This window comes from Gavialis gangeticus, unplaced genomic scaffold (assembly GCF_001723915.1).
Source record: "Gavialis gangeticus isolate Ggan-Ray unplaced genomic scaffold, GavGan_comp1, whole genome shotgun sequence".
Lineage (NCBI taxonomy): Eukaryota > Metazoa > Chordata > Crocodylia > Gavialidae > Gavialis > Gavialis gangeticus.
Genome location: NW_017729022.1, coordinates 132,384,573 through 132,399,612, shown reverse-complemented (window position 1 = coordinate 132,399,612; position 15,040 = coordinate 132,384,573). Strand labels below are relative to the sequence as shown.

General features: G+C 46.9%; 2 long non-coding RNA genes across 2 annotated transcripts in view; one reads left to right on the top strand and one right to left on the bottom strand.

Annotated features, from left to right (window-relative positions):
- LOC109296699 overlaps positions 1-14,971 on the top strand; it is a 21,362-nt gene extending 6,391 nt beyond the window's left edge. The window contains exons 2-3 of the long non-coding RNA XR_002097025.1: positions 11,287-11,291; positions 14,585-14,971. This is a non-coding gene — a long non-coding RNA (uncharacterized LOC109296699). The remainder of the gene's footprint in view (positions 1-11,286; positions 11,292-14,584) is intronic.
- The window catches only part of LOC109296698, a 17,828-nt gene continuing 6,221 nt past the window's right edge, over positions 3,434-15,040 (bottom strand). Inside the window, exons 2-3 of the long non-coding RNA XR_002097024.1 lie at positions 14,810-14,813; positions 3,434-3,445 (exon numbers count right to left, since the gene is read on the bottom strand). This is a non-coding gene — a long non-coding RNA (uncharacterized LOC109296698). The remainder of the gene's footprint in view (positions 3,446-14,809; positions 14,814-15,040) is intronic.

The following is a 15,040-nucleotide window of genomic DNA, read 5'->3' as shown; positions in this document are numbered from 1 at the left end:
GATCTACAAGGTCCCTTCCGACCCCACTTCTATGATTCTGTGATCTCATTTCCACTAAGACAGGGATCACTTATTTGGACATAGTTTAATCATTGGTGCTAAATCCTTCTAAAAAAACAAAAAAACCACACTGGTATTCTGCCAGTCATCATCTTTGGTGAAGTATGTAGAAGATTTCATAGATTTAAATTGTTCTATCAGGTGCATGGCTCCTCTCTATGAAGTGACTTGGTATTTTCTATCCCAATCCAAATGAGGCAGTAGAACAAACATGGCATCTGTCTTGGTGGCAAAGGCGTCTACTCAGAGTCATTTCCTAGATGACACGAAGGCCTGAGGACTCTGTGGAATCTTAATGCAGAGGCCAAGAGAAAGGATTCACACAATGCACTGAACCCCAAAACCAAGGAGGTTGATCATATAAGAAAGAGAGGTTAAGGACACAGCCATTTTTATGGTCAGAGATGCTCCTTTTGCTGCCCAAAGGATTAGCATCCACAGTTCAGGAGTTCCAGGAGGCTTTTTTTCCACAATGAAGGCACCAGTGCAACATGTGGGGAGTGAGCCTTCATCTCAAGCCCACTGGAGTCAGTGGAAACATTCCTGAAAACTCAGAAGGACTTTATGTTGGAAGCTGCACCATGAATGGGTGGTATGATGAGGAGCAGTTTCCCCATCTCTTGATCTCTGTTCATTTAATGTTATTTCAGTGGTCATGTGAGTAGCTAGACACAAGTCAGATCAAAATTAATGAGCCTGTGATTGGTCATCTGTGGCCTCTGGCAGCAAGGGGAAAAATAGATAGGCACTGTATATCACTGAAATTCATGGACTAACCACATGACAGGAGAAAACATATATAGTGTAAGTGATGAAAAATCAACATATAAAATGTGGTAGCACCGCTGTGATATATCAAGCACTTCTGTGTTTGGATCCAGACTTCAAGTGCGCCTTTGGTTGGGGGAGGGGCTTGGAGCTAGGGATTTGTTCTGACCTACAACAGAGAGAAATCAGGTGAAATTCAGATCCAGGTCTGGTTTTGAACATGCTTGCACCTTCGGGGCATTTCAGTTACGAGATCTGGTTTGCTCTCATCTTTAAGCAGAAGACAAGGCAAGGTGGCACCTTATAGGCTAACTCATTTGGAGCGGCATGAGCTTTCATAGGCTACAGCTGTAGCTCATGGAAGCTAATGCCTCTCTGAATGAGTTAGTGATGCCATTCTTTCCCGCCTTCTGCTTAACTCCAGTCTAACACAGCTAACTAGCTATCTTTAATTAAGTTAGTGTTGGGGGCAGAACATGGACAGAACTAGGATTTTGGAGAGAAGGGTGCAGACGGTGTGGTCCTTCATGACATAACACAACACAAATTTTTCTCTACAGCTAAAAAATAACTAACTAGAAACATCACTAATAATCCAGAGGCCTAGGGCTATATTAGCGAGTTTAAGATTGAAGCAAAAACAGATTGAACTTTATCGGAATGTGCATTACTTTGCTGTATCATATATTATGTATAAAGAACACAACAAGCTAGGCAAAAAAAACAATAAAATATTGTTCCACTAGTCCTGTAGTCATTAGAATTAAATGTATACCACTTTTTCATATTTATAAAACAAAATCTAGCCTTCTTGAGCATCTTGGCAGTACATCCAATGCTTCACTAAAAGTTATTTCAATACCTGAGTTAATGTTTTTAGCTGAAATTAGAAACAGTCTGCAGGGCTGGGAAACAGTCACATTACCCCAAGCAGCTAACATGCAGCAGAACTGCAGAAGAAAGGACAGGTTGATTACTGGAACGTCAAGATCATTAAAAAGGAGAAAGGGTCATTAGCACCTGTGAAATGAAGAGTTTAGAAGAAATCAGATAGGTTAATATGAGCCATGAAGTCAAGTGACTTACTGCTTCCTGAATATAAATGCTGCTGCCACTGCCAGGCAGTTAAATTTAAACTTTGGGTGGACCGGGAATCAAAGGGGGTTGGAGGTAAAATCACTGTACCCACCCCCTCAAGAATCTACCTATGCAGGGTATGCACAATGGAAGAGCTTTTCCACCAATCAACAAAACAACCATCCTGAAGCCAAATTCATTAGACACCCAACTGAGGGGATATTCAGGTCTCCTGCAGTCTCACTACAGTCTCAGTCCATTCCTGAATAAGCATCACTGACTATATTTGAACAGACTAGTTTTCCTAGGAGGGCATTATTAGACCTTCCCTCTGCACACCTAGGCTAGGGACAGAAGTTACATATAAATCAGTTTAAGTGATCAGAAACTGGTTTAAACCTGTAACAGAACAGAAGTTCAGTGCACATAAACCAGTTTCAAAATGACCAAAACTAATTTAAGATAAACCTGGTTGAATGATTTGGGTCAAACTGGTTTATGGAACTTCTGTCCCATACCCCTTCCTGGTTCAAGTTAAATCAGAGTCCCCCAGCATCTCAGCATGCTTTTCAGCCCTGGGCTGGCCTGTGCCATCTGCTCCAGAGAGCAGGGCTGGCCCCACCCCTTTCCTCCCTAGCCAGAGCTGTGACTGGCTGAGGAGGCGTAGATTGCAGGCATAGCAGCATCTAAGTGGCTTTCCCCTGCCCCTACCCCCTTCACAGCTCACTGCTCAAGCAGGGATCCCCCTTCTCCCACAGTAGGGACCCCAGAAGCCTGGACCCCAACTGGCAACTAGCTAAGCCACCCCCATGCTAGCTAATCTGAGTGGTGTCTATGTGAGCATGTCTCCAAGTTCACTGGAACAAAGGCAGACAGAACAATGTCCGCTTAGGTGTTTTTAGAGCTAATCAACGGGTCAGCTGGTAATGTCCCTCTGTTCTTCCTTAAAAATGTCTTGGAAAAAGCTGTTTAAGAGCTTGAACTAATGAGAGAGAGGCTTTTGTTTTCTTGATGGGTTGATCAGCTTTGTATTCTGATAAGCTCCCTGCTGGCTTGCTTGTTTCAAAGGTTGCGATCTGTCAGTGTGCAAGAGGGGACAAAGAGGTGTGAGAAATGACCTGGTTTGCAATGCATGGGACCTGTGAGTACTGTCAGTTTGCTGCAGACAGTATGAAGAAGCAGGGAGAGGGAGACTGAAAATCTCAGTATCATCAACAGATGCATGCACTCCACACAAGGAGTCCTCCCTACCACCTCTCCCACTTTGCCTCAGCACTAGCAGGGGCCAGGATCTGGCAGCACTCCTCAACCCTTGAGCAGCAAGGGGGGAAAAGCCTGGTGAGGGCTGCTTCCCCCACCCCTTCCAGGCACACCTCAGCTGGGGACTGTACAGGCCAGGGTGGGAGTTTAAACCCCTCCCTAATCATAGCACCCTGCCAGGGCCTGGCCACACCCCTCCCCCAGCTCAGCACTATAAAAGGGAGGGAGGGCTCGCTCTAGCACCTCCTGGCTTTTAGCCTGAGCTACTGCAGGCATGTGCCTACATTTCCAGAATCAAAAGTGAATATCTGTCCCTTTGCAAATAGGTTAAATCTCTGCAGGTTAAAGTAACCTGCAAAGATTGAATCAATTCAGGCTCAGGCTTTTTGAATGTCTGTCACTAGTCCTACAGGTAGAGTTGCAAACAGGACCAAGTCACTGAGCTTCTAGTCACCACAGGACCTACAGCAAAGCTCTGCACCACAAGTGCCCTGTGATTTACAATGGTACAGCTCAACATGAAAGCAAGTACTGGCATAAATTACAGTTACATGAATGGCTTGCACTAGTAAAGACACACAAGTGGCTTTCAGCAAATTCTGTTGCCAGGGAATAAACTTCAGTCACCTTTGGGAAAATCATAGCAGGATTCAGGAAAGGATAAGACAGGCCTGTGGGCAGATGAAAATATCCAGGGTGGTAACAGCGGACCACAAAATAACTTTTGAAAGGTTCCATCTCATTTTCCAAAGGGGTAAAGACAGAGGGAGTGTCTGTGCCCCTTCATATGCTCAGAAATTTGCATTCGGTGAGAGTTGGTATGTGGAGAAGCATCAGAGGTATTTATAGTTAGGGGAAGCCAGGCTGAGTTTCCTAAAGTCTTCTCAGAGGAGCAAATATTTCCAGTCCTTTAAATGACTGCTTGTATAGTCCTTTAGAGATGCAGGAGAGCTGACTTTTCAGGAAATATTACAAAGCAAAGTGAAAGAATTAACTAATAGGATTCTCCTGGACACAACATCAACTTTACTTTTAAGATGGGTCAAACTCCTTTGTAGGGAAATAATCCACATCCTCCTTTTGGTAGGTCTTAGCAGGGTTCAGAATATGACTGGACAGTGATATCAATAAAGTGGCCCATTGTAACAGTGAGAATTAAAACATAACCTGGAACCTAGATGTGGTTTACAACTCTCATGCCCCAAGGTGTTAGTCAACCTCTAACAGGGGGCAGAAAGACATTTTCCCAGTTAGGAGGTCATAGGTAACTGCCTATTGCAGAGCTTCTTGCCCCCTGCCTCTAAAACAGCAGGTACAGGTGACACCCAGAGACAGGAGATTAGAATAGGTGGACCAGGAGACTGAACTAGTCTGGCAGGTCCTTTATCCCCAATAGAACTGTGTGAATAGAGGCATTCTGGTCTAATGGTCTGCCCCCATGACTGGGAGCAAGGAGCTGCTGAGTTCCAGCTGGGCCTCTGCCAGTAATTCTTAGCTCTCTGCCTCAATTTTTCACTATCTGCGTTCTGGGCTGATAATTCTTACCTGCCACATGGGATGTGAGGTTTAATACGCTAACATTTTTTAAGTGATAAATACTGGGTCGGGCAGCAGAAAAGAGAAGCCTCTCATCTCCCTTGCTTCAAGTAATAGTGTGTGCATGGAAAATTGGCTTTAAAGTATTTACCAGCAATTTGTTCTACAGTTAAAACAATTTCCTGATTGTTAAATGGCTGTACAAGAGTTGAGGCAGGCTGCAGCTGAGCAATTTTACCTGCAAACAAACCCATTAGCTGCAGAAGCTAGACAAGACCTAACTACACATAAAAATTAACCCAGAGTTCAATATGAATGTTAAGTAAATTAAGCATTCCTGATCAAGTTCTGGATGGACACTAGAATACTGGCTCCCAACCTTGGGGTCACAATGTTAAAAAATGGGGTTACAAGGACACTTGACAGAGTCAACTGATTGTGATGAAAATCACAGAAAAAATGGGAAACAGTGGGTTCTCCCTGCAGACTGGCAGAGTTCTACCCCATAAGGGGCTGATTGGAGCTAGGGGGAGGGCAATCAGGCAGGGGGTGCCACGTGCATGTACATGTGCACATGCACACATGCACATAGCAGCCGGGCAGCCTGGAAAGCAGTTTCCACAGCTCCCTCCAGGTAAGTCTATGGGGGGGAAGCCAAATTGAGATCCCCATGGTGAGAAAGGGAGGGATGGAGTGAGGCAGGAGTGGGGCTGGGGCCACTGCCTAGCCAGGCTGGTACACGAGGCCTGGGGCCAGGGAGAGAACGCAGAGCCTGGCTGGGGGAGCAGGATAGAGCCATGGGTGGCTCATCTGGTGGGAGGGGGGGCAGGAGGGCTGGCTCCCCACTTTTCTGCACATTCCCATGAAGGCATGGGGAAGCCACATGCCCCCCCAGATTTGTGCACAGGGTGGGGGTGGATGTGGAATGTGGATTTACAGCTCTCTGCCATGCTGCTCTCTCCCCAGGGCCTCTGCTACCCAGCAGGAGGGACCTGGCACAGGAAGACAGAACAGGGTGGGGAGGTTCAGTGCTGCTGCCGGGATTCCCATGTTTGCCACACCACCATGGTGAGGCGCCCCCTGCCCATCCAGGAGCAGTAGGGGACACAACTCTGCACTGCTGCCACCAGTGCTGCTGGGCAGGCAGGGGGAACTTCGCCATGGTGGTGGTGCAGCAGCTGGCGTGGGCCTCCCGGCAGTAGCACTGAGCCTGCCCACCTTCCCATGCCAGGTCCCATCCGCTGGGCTGCAGAGATCACCCAGGGGAAGACAGCACGGTGGGGAGCTCCAAGCCTACCTCCTTCCATCCCCCCCGCCCACAAACTCCACTCTAGCCATGCTGCCCATAAGGGAGAGAGGATTTCGATCTTGTCTACATCATTATGGGGTCACAAAAAATTTCCAGTGTTTAAATGGGGTCATGCTGCAAAAATGGTTTGGAAGCACTGTTCTAGAATAAAAATCCCCTATTCTGAGTAAGCTTAAATCACTTTGATTATTGACAGTTAATTGACTGACAATTAGCAATAACTATTCCAGAATAATTCTCCGTGAAGATAAGCTCTTATACACGCACCTCGTTGAATATCATACAAATTCCCTTCAAAAATGGAAAAACAGAAGACCAGCTGGTTTTTATCATAATTCAGATTAACGGAATTCACTGGATCAACAATGACACTGAAAAGGTTTTGCATTAGTTGTAAGCAGAGGAGATTGTAGGTGGGGTTGGGGCTCTATTCAGGCAAAGATGTTGGGTTAGAGCACAGGTGGGCCCCTAAAAAATTTAGAAAATTAGTAATTCTCTGCCCTTGGTTCCTGCCAAAAATGACTGGAACCAAGGGCAGTAGGACCCAGCCAGAAGCCCCGCCTGGGGCTTCTGGCCTGGGACCAGGTGGCTACCTTGCGCCAGAACCTCAGGTAAGAGAGAAGGGAGGGCGGGAAGGGCAGGGAAGGACCCCAGATAGGGAAGGAGCCTGGGGAAAAGTGGCCTGGGGAAAAGCTGAACACGGGGGCAGGAAGAGGCCCCTCCCCTACCCCATGCCTAGCACCCCGCGCTGCAGCCGCTTGCAGCCTACCGGGGGCTGCCTGTGCCTGCTCCAGACAGACCCACGCAGGCTGCAAGCAGCTGCAGCAGGGAGCGCCGGCCACAGGGTGGGGGAGGGGCCCCTTCCCCCCCATACACTCAGCTTTTCCCCAGGCTCCTTCCCAGTGAGGAGGAAAGTGGCCCTTCCCAGCCCTGTGGCCAGCGCTTCCTGCTGCAGCAGCTCACAGCCCATGCGGGGCTGTCTGGAGCAGGCACAGGTAGCCCCAGGTGGGCTGCGAGCGGCTGCAGCGTGGGGCACTGGCCACAGGGTGGGCGAGGGGCCAGTTTGCCTCATCCCATGCTCAGCACCACCTTGTATCCCAGCCCCACTACCAGCCTGGGCCCCACATAGCTCCAGGCTCACCCGTTGGGGCTGCGCATGGCGACAGCAGCTGCAGCCCCCCATTTGCCGTGCCAGGCAGTGTTTGCCGCCACCATCTGTGGGCTGCCCAGTGCGCACTCTGGGCAGGCAGCAGCAGCCAACCCTGCCTAGCGTGGCATGTGCCTGCTCAGTGCCTGCTCAGGACAGCCCCGTGTGGGCTGTGAGCAGCTGCAGCAGGGAGCGCCAGCCACAGGATGGGGGAGGGGCCACTTTTCCTTGCACTCCACACCAGCTTCTTCCCTGCCAGCAAGCAGTGGGGTCGAGGCTGTGCGCTGCCCCCAGCTTGTGAGTGGGCAGGGAGCCAGCAGGAGCATGGGGCCTGCACCAATGTCCCAGAGCCATTGCTGGCAGGGCCCAGAGCAGGGTGGCAGGAGCGTGAGGTCCCAGCCGGTAGGGGCTCTATGGAGCTGGGACAGCTTCCCCCTCTCCCAGCCCAGCTCCACAGACCCCTGCCAGCCTGTGTCCCGCTTTGGGCCCCACCAGTGCTGGCCCTGGAACATGGGACCAATGTCCCAATGTCTTGGGATGGAAGCCACTGGGACATTGGTCCCAAGATGATGACAAGGGGGTGGGGCACCTGTCAAGGGGCAGGGCACCCATCAAGGGGTGGGGTTACCCATGCAGCCCTCTACAGCCTGCCAAACCTGGGTAAGTGGCCCTCCGCCCAAAATAATTCCCCACCCCTGGGTTACAGTGTAGTTAGGCTTGGCATCAGTGGTGCTAAAATTGGGCAGGCTCATCCCAGAAGCTGTCAGCAGGGTCTCTTCTATAAGTGATAGTTCCCATCATTTTGGACTGAGTGATCACAGCTGTTTCTGTGAGTCGTTGGCCATGTTCAAAGCAGACTGGGAGAGCACATTCTAGAGCCAATCTGAAACCCAACCCAATTTTGTTCTGAACCTAGGACTGGACCTCAAGGGACTCAGATATGAGGCCCTGTTTTGACTGCTCAGATTTTTGCAGGTGGGAATGTGTTTAATCGAAACTGACAGGTCAAATGGTTTGTATGGCATCTAACATTTAACTGCCTGAGTCCCAGCCAAGGCAGACAAGAAAAACTGTACAGCTGTTCATGCCATCTTCTGAACACCTTCTTGTCATAGCCACATCAATTATAGTGACAATATCTCCCCCTTCTGTGCACTGGACACTACCAGTGCAGCAGCAGGGACTGAAAAAGCTACTTAGCACCACAGAACTGCTCCTGAATGCTATTACTCTGAGCTTAAAACCTCAGCTAGCGGAAATCTATATAACCCCATCAAGTTCAATAGCATAGTAATGATTTACATCCACAAAGGATCTGGCTCATTACTTTGATGCATCAGTAGCTTGAGGTGCAGTTCCCCCCAAACCCCTGCACCTATCTCCTTGAAACTTGGCAAGCTTCATAGCCTCAGCAGGGGCCACCACCTCTGCAATTTTCACTCCCCTGTGGTGTAACACATACACGTGACATGAGTTTTGCTTTTAAGAATGTAGGGTACAGTTTCCCTCAAACCCTTGCACAGATCTTCTTGAACCTTGACAGGTTTCATGCTCTCAGCAGAGGCTACCGCCCCTGCAAGTTTTATCCAAATCAGATAAAAAACAAAAAGTTATAGATATTTCATTGATTCCCCATTACACCCTATGGCCAGATCTCCGAAGCTTTGGAGCCGCTTCAGCCAAATTGAAGCAGGAAACCAATCTGGAGCTCCGGACTGGATCCCTGGCATCCAAAGCAGCCAGATCTGAAGCCGAATTGAATAGCTGTCTATTCACACAGGCCTAATGCACAGTCACTATAATAATGGGCCAGTGGCCATGCAATTATGAGAAGGACTTGTATTACATTAGCAAGCTTCATACAGAAGTGCTTGTACCTGCCATGGGAATTCAAATATCCCTAGGAAGATTTTCAGCAGTCTTAGCTTTGAATGGCCATTCCTACATATTTTATTGGGAACGCTTGTAAAGCATAGCAAAATTATACCAATCCAGTTAGGACTTGAAGGAAACAACATGGTACCCATGAGATACTGCAGGTAGAGGTCTGAAAGTGGGAAGGATGTCGTTATTCACACTAGCTAGCATACAGCTGCAATACAGACAGGATCATTTTAGCAAGAGGGTAGCATCACGGCAACACTTCCAACATTGGGTTTTTGTGTGCTGAAAAACAAATGCTCAGCTAGTATAAATGGGTTCAGCCGCATGGGAATCCACCAAGATCTGCCTGTTCACAGCAGACAAGGACTCAGTCCTAGAGCTTTAAGGGACACTGGCCCCTCAAATTATTTCCTTTTCCCTTTATTAATAGATTGTGACCCCTCCCTTCCAGTCTATGATCTCCCAGGCCCACACACATCTGGATAGTGAAGGAATGGTGGAGGCACATGCATCACCCCCTATTAATGCTCACTGTTAGTGGCCCCTATCAGTACAGAATTTCACGTGGTGGGACTACAAACCAGAAGGCTGTAATGCCAGCAAAGGACTGCAGTCTATGTCTCTTCTGGGCATTGGGAACCACTGCACTGATTGAGAAACAGTGAGACAGAGTTGTGTACAGGCTTGCCTCTCCTTTACAGTTTGACAGCTGGCTCCTAAAGGCTGAAACAGATTTGCTCTATTTTTAAAGAGAAGGCCTCCCTGCCACAGAGGTCCATCTGAGACTATCACAAAAGCAACTGCAACTGCTTGAGAGACATATGCAATGAACTGGAACAAGAAGGAATCAGAAGCATCACAAGCCAGTGTTCATGGCTGCCAGAAAAACAGCTCATACCCTACCCTGCAGGGCTGAAGGAATATTGGCTATTAAGAAGGGCTCTGGAAACCCCGGCATCCTGAGTTCTGGCCCCAGTTCTGCTAGTTCATGGCTTGAGGAAAGAGGAGGCCCTGGGACAAGTGGCAAAGGTCTCAGTTTCTAAGCGTCTGGGTTAACGAGCTCCAGTCTGAGTTTTGAAATGCCAAGTTCGAGTCTGAGTTTCCAAGTACCAAATGCCAAGGTGAGGTCAGAATCTGCAGGCACAGGTCTAAGTTCCCGTCCTCTCAGAGCTTCCCCAAGAGGCTACAGCAAAGGGTGGTGATCAGTGCAAAGACTTTGTTCAGCCATGTCTTTTATGGAGCAGAGGATGAATTTAGCAGCTCCCTGAGTCCCACCTGCTCAGTGCCACTGGCCTCCTCCTATTAATTATACTGCCCTGAGCCACTTCAGCTCCCTGTAGAGACAGTGCTGTGTTCTCCAGTCTGTCTCTGGAAGAACCTGTCAATGAAGGGATGTGACCCCAAATGATCCTCCTACCCAAAGGCCTGAGGCAGGGACAGCTCCAGAGCTTGGAGAAATGCTGAGCAGAGCCTGACAAGGGTTCAGTCTGCTTATCTGTGAGAGGAGATGGACAAACCTGTGAAAGGCATCCACAGAACCAGGCCAGGTAAGACTTAGTTAGGTGTATCCTATTTAAATTGGGATCAGCCTACACCTGCTGAGGTGCAAACAGGGCCAAAGAAACAGTTTGTCCAAACCTGTGGAATGCTGTGCTACATGATGTCAATACGGCTCTGTCTCTATAGAAAAGGAAGCAGAAACATTTCTCATCTTCCCTTATTCATCCTAAAGAAGCATAGTAAAAAGGTCAAACCCCAGCTATCCCTCTCACCCTCCTTTTAAAATTCCCCTCTTCCCTGGAATGCTTTCCTAGGAGATTTTAGTCTAAAGATAATTCCCTCTCAATCCTTGTGATGAAAAGTTGCTGATAGTCCTGGGACCCACACCTAATGCCAGAGGATTTACTATGCATTCCTTGTAGCACTGGGCCCCCTCCCCTACCTGGAGAGAGGAGCTAAAAGCCCCACACAATCAAGGAACTCTCTATATCCTTCAATGTATCCCTAATACATTGCCCCAGCCCCACACAGACATCTCCCATAATGACTGGTGACCATGAGTCTGATGTCATAATACCAATGCATAACTGCCAACTGGGTTTGGCTATTGCATTACAAAGCCCTGGCAAAGGATACGTGGGGAACACCATAGCCCCAACCACCAGTCCGTGACTGACTCCCAAGCTGGATTACACTACAACCAAGAGGCCCCAGAGACTTCTAGGAGGCTAAGTGCAGAAATAAGGGCAAGTGCTAGACTTCCTTCTGGGGGCCATGACCTCCTGCTTCAGGCAAAAAAAAGAAAAAGAAAAAAAGGTAAATTTAGAGCAGGGCTAGAAATAGGCAGAGAAGGGATGAAAGCATGAAGCCCTGCTGCTCTCAAACTCTCAGTGAGAGTCCTAGCATCCAGTTGCAGGGAGACAATGTCTATGCCCCTTCTGCACCCTCTGCTTTTCTTTCTCCAACTGTTGGGGATAGATGACGTCTCTTGGCTTCTCTCAGATGTGCAGTGTGGCCAAGGGCTGCAGCTCTTTTAACCATGGTGGTTAAAGGAGAACAAAGGAAGGACTTGTTTGGGAGTTGTCCAAGCAGCCTGAAGAGAAGGCTGAAACCCTAGAGAAGGGCAATGACAAAGAACTCCGGAGTGATGTACAGGATGGAAGGGGTATGCCAGGAAATCAGACCACAAACAGGGAAATAAAATGGGACCCTAGAGTTCCCAGTAGGTCAGAGAACAGAGCCCAAGAAAAAGGAAAACCATGGCAGACCAGAGGTACCCACAAGGCAGGTAGCATAGAAGAGCCTGGCCTAGGGAGAAGGGCAGCAGGAAACTGGAGAAGACAAGGGGAACCTGTAACCTGTGGGGAGAGAAGCCCAGGACAAAGGGCACCCCACAGCACAGAAGGAGCCAGCGAACCTATGAGAAGAGAAAGGATCTCAGGAAGCAGACTGTGCTGCACAGGATTCCTCCAAGTTGGAAAGAGAAAGGTGACCTCCCAGAACTTCATCTATGAGCTGTTGTCTCTAAGCTGTGTTCTCTGTCTCACAATGATGCCCATCTCAGGTAGGCATGTGATTTCTTCTGGGCCCTGGTAATGTTTCCAAGTCCTAGAGTTCTGCTAGAGCTAGATTACCTCAACCCCCATACTGGCATGTGACTCTCAGCCAGGCCTCTTCTGTCACAGGCTGGCTACCAATTGTAGGATGGAGTAGATGGGGGAAAATAGTGCACGTGTGAATGCCACACTGTATGCAGCACTATCTGTAACGGTCAGCAGCTCCAGGCAAACTTTGTCCCTGTGCAATGGGGAGCAGAAAAGTAGATTCGCCAGTCCACCTATGCCATGACGGAGATGCACTGTGGGACTGAGGTGGGATGGAGCCTTGGAATGATTGCATTAGTGATCTGCACTTACAACAGAACTCTGGCAGCTCTACATCCATTATGCCTATTAGTATAGGAAGCTCTTTTTGTTCTCTTTTAGGCCTCTCTGTATTGCTGGAGTGGTATAAAGGGGTCTCATTGGAATGGAAAAATGCCCCCTGTGAATAGTTTACTCTGAGATCACCCTGGTGAAATTCTTAAGACTATCAGGTCAGTAAAGGTGTCAGAATTGGTTTCTAAGTAAAATTCCCTACCAGATAAAGAAAAAACTCCAACAATTAAAGTCAAACACACAAAAACCCCAGAAGATTTTAATACAGTAACTACAAGGATATAAAAGAAACCACTTGGTCCATTCAACATAACCCATCCTACTTATACTTGCAAATCAGCTTGTGAAATTCAAACGCTGACATAAATTAGACCAGATGTGCCATTGCTCACAAGCAATAATATTTATTACTGCAATTTCTTTTTTCCAGCTTTGTGCAAGGCCAGACAGGATTCCATTTCTTTTAAAATGTACAAAGTTTTGCTTAAATCCCCGAACAAAAAGGAATGATGTGTTTGTTTCTCAGTTTCTTGAAGGAGCAGAGAATAGCTGTTTATCAGGAAATGAGTAATGCATATGATTTGGCTTTCAGCAGAGGTGGAAGTGCATACAGTAGGTTCCAGAATAGGTTAGTAAAAAATTAATTAGCACCAAGTGGGGAAAGAATGATGTGTTTATTCTCTGCACAGCATTCTTGTTTAAGCTGAATAAAAATGACTGAACTAAAAAATCCTAGTGATGTAAACTCCTCTTGATAGCAAGTGTTTTTCCACATACAAAACACTGCATTTTAAAGCAGGAGTATGAGAGATTTTTGAGCTCACAAGGCAAGATTTTAGGACACCAAACAACATGAATTTCAATGGGAGATAGGGATCTAATCTGTTTGGGCACTTCTGAATAACCCACTATATGCTTCTGTGTTTTTTTAGGCACTTACTCCTTCTGAAAATCTATCAGAAATATTAGTTTTCTAAACGATTTACAAAACGTAATAAAATCAATAATTTTATGAAGCAATAAGAAAACAAAAATTAGCACAGTGATCTCAATCAGGGTGCTACAACAGCATAGGGTGCCTTGAGATCCTTTCAAGGGGGCCGTGGGGTGCCACACAATGTTAGCACTGCTAGATGTGCAAACATGATTCATAAGAAAAACCCACAGATTTCTAATAGCAATCCATAGCTGTGGTCTTTCTGAGGCTTTTGCAACTGAAAAACTGATCTATTATTGTTTTGTAGTTATAAAAAAATAAAAAAAATAAAAAAAAACCTTAGAGCTGGCACTTTCTAAGGAGCACCTCAAGTCTATCCAGGGTGCCCTGAGTCTAAAAAGGTTGAGAATCAATGATTTAGCAAATTTGTGTTATTTTTCTTTGGATTGAAACCTTTTCCTGCAGGATTTGTGATCCAAGTATTCCAGCAATTTGCCAGTCCTTCAGAACCAGATATTGAAGCAGGTGAATAATATAAGTGAAACCGTCTGCGTAACCTGCTCTAGAAATGTACATAAATCAAGCATATATAAATAGTAAAAACCAAAGCCAAATCTACAAGGTTAGTCATGGCAGGCAAGAACATGCATCATTTTAAATATACAGCATTTCATCCAACTGCCATTTTAAAGAGATTTAAGGCATAATATTCAGAAACAGAAACTTTAAGACATAACGGTGACTGAATAAATAACAGCCTTAAATGACTGATGATCCATCTGAAGCTAGGATAGAAAGCTCTGTTTAACCAAGACCAGCCAACATTTCACAGGGCAAAGCAAACATCAAAAGATTTTTCAGTCTGGCAGCGCTACATCCTGCATTATAAGTAAAGGTCAAACTAAAACCATGCGTTACAGCAGCACATTCCCAACAAAGGTTTCAGTGGGAGGCCTGATGCTGTATTCCATCCACTATGGGAGCCCTATTTTTCCCCCTTCCTCCCACAAACCAAAATATAACTTCATCAGTTCTCTCAGTTATTCCTGGTTTTCACCAGTACAAAAGAGAAGAGAACTGGGCCCCAAAAATTCCCCAAGGAAAACAATCAAGGTCCAGGGAGTGTAAAAGCAGCAGGTAGGCAGACTGCAACCAGTGAATAAAAACAGTTGTGCTTCATATCTCCTTTCAGACTCATGTGACAAATAATGAAAATGCAACAACAGCAGATCAAATCCCAACATCTGTAACTGTTGGGTACCTAGTGGACATCTTGCCTGAGTAAAACTAGGGTGGCAAAGAATTCAGGATGACAGCAGCAGCAGACCAGAGGAAGAGATGAACCGCGATTGGAACCAATGGTGAACAGCTGCTATACTGCACCCAAGAAACACACACCTACAAACACAAACATAATGGAGAAAAGAGTTTAAAGTACTATTTCCCCTTGTCTGCCAACACGCAACAAAAGCAGTTGCTTGGTCTTCCACATATCAATGGCAAAGAACAGTCAATGAGAATGGGTTCTGTGTAGCAAAGAATGTTAACTCTCTCCTCCCTGTTAAACATTTGGGGTGAAGGCACTTGCCACCCTAGTTTTACTCAGGCAAGATGTCCACTAGGTA